The 1862-nt window shown below is 32.4% G+C and overlaps 1 long non-coding RNA gene across 1 annotated transcript; it reads right to left on the bottom strand.

Moving 5' to 3' along the window:
* Positions 1-804: 804 nt before the first annotated feature.
* Positions 805-1634, bottom strand: LOC139517898 (uncharacterized). The gene is made up of 2 exons (XR_011663223.1): positions 1545-1634; positions 805-1025 (listed from the first exon to the last, which is right to left on the bottom strand). It is a non-coding gene; the product is annotated as an uncharacterized lncRNA (long non-coding RNA).
* Between the last annotated feature and the right edge of the window lie 228 nt (positions 1635-1862).

Here is a 1862-nt window from a genome sequence, read left to right as displayed (position 1 = left end):
AAAAATTTCAATTGTATTTGATTTTATCACCCTTTACATCAATCCTAAGTTGTTTAGGAAAAAAATCTATCCGTAGAAACCGTGCTATACAGAGGTCAAAATGACAGCATTGCAAAATGTAGCAAATGCATGGAATTGGGGCATCGAGCTTCGCAATGCCAAAATGATTGGAAATGTCGAAATTGTGGTGAATCAAGACACAAACAGATAGATTGCACCAAAATTGATTCAGCTGAAGGCGAAAGCATACCGCACAACAACGCAGAATATAATGAAGATGATACTAGTTATCATCCATCGCATCAGTCAAACTCAGAGTCAGATAACAATGACGACATGAACGACGGTGAGACGCAACATCCATTAGGTGATGTACAACCAGATGACTTGTTTAACTGCACTATTGACCAATCACAGTCAATTCTCACAAATACCACTGCAGACAAAACAAAAGCAGCGTCACAAAAAATTGATCCACCAGCAGCCAGACCTAAAGTTTTTCCTGCACGTAAATCAGGCCCAACAAACAAACACGCTTATCCTGATCATGTCAAACAAAGCAGGAATACAGGTCAATCACAAATGACACAATTTATGCAAGTCACAAATCAGGAATCCTGTTCAACAAAACAAAAATGAAAATAAACAAGTCAATACGCCAGGAAAATCAACATCGGGACGTGGCATCGAAAAGTCACCAGTGACACCTACTGAGCAATTACACGATGGAACCCGTAATAATGCAAACAAAAGATCAAAAACCGCTTCCTAGACGTCATGCCAGAGATAAAGACCAGAATACTATACAGACTTATTCTTTTTAATATAAAATCTAAAAAAAAAACTATAAAAACAACCTCATGAATATGTACATATCTATTTTTCGTTTTTTCATAAGTTTATATGTAAATTTCGATATCATCTTTTCATACTGTTTGTTATCTTCCATAAAGATAAATACTCAAAGTCATTCAACTCCTTGTCACTGGAATGGTCACACTATTCATCATCAAATAATATCAAACCTAAAAAAGAGAGAAAAATTCTATTTCAAACAAAGCTTAAAAGCAAAACAGATTCAGTCTGATTTTGTTCATAATATTCATGACATGTACAGAATTTACTGTCTTCTTGTCATTTACTGTCAGATCATTATTACAATAAATTGGAAAACAACAATTATTCACTATATTGTCATATACTACAGAATTTATTTTCAATTAAACAGCTAACATATGTTATTGTATATACCTGTATATTTATTTTACACAACTTCTCGTCTTTGTACATATCTATCTTTTTAAACTGTTATTATTGTAAATTTTATTTTTCAAACTCTGAATGTAAGTGCACATTGTATTGCATGTCGAAGTTTGTAAACAAAGTCACCATGATGACCCATATATTGACACATGAAATAATGTGCATAATTTTTTGTACCATTAGAGAACTATTGAATTGTTTAATTGCTCTTTATTAAATGAACTGTTTAAATGTCATTTAAACGAATGCTTAAATAGCGAACTAATCTGTAAAAGGCCTACCACTTTTGTAAACATAAACAAGAATATTTCCGACATCCACGTTGTAGACTATACACATATATACCACGTGATCGATTTCGATCTAGGTCAGAAACAGGTCTATAAAAATAGAATGGAAACTCCCCAACTTTCCGAAAATAATATAAAACAAACTTACCTATCGTATAAAAACTTGGAATAATCTTATAATCCTGGTACCTTTGATAACTTCACATTTGTTCTATTAACTGCAAAGGACTACAAAAAGCTGAAAAAAGAAAAAGATTAATAGGATGGTCAAAACAACAAAAATGTGATATCATATTAATGCAAGAAACT

This window comes from Mytilus edulis, chromosome 3 (genome assembly GCF_963676685.1).
Source record: "Mytilus edulis chromosome 3, xbMytEdul2.2, whole genome shotgun sequence".
Taxonomy (NCBI): Eukaryota; Metazoa; Mollusca; class Bivalvia; order Mytilida; family Mytilidae; genus Mytilus; species Mytilus edulis.
The sequence above is the reverse complement of the archived record's forward strand: the minus strand, read 5'-3'. Positions and strand labels throughout refer to the sequence as shown.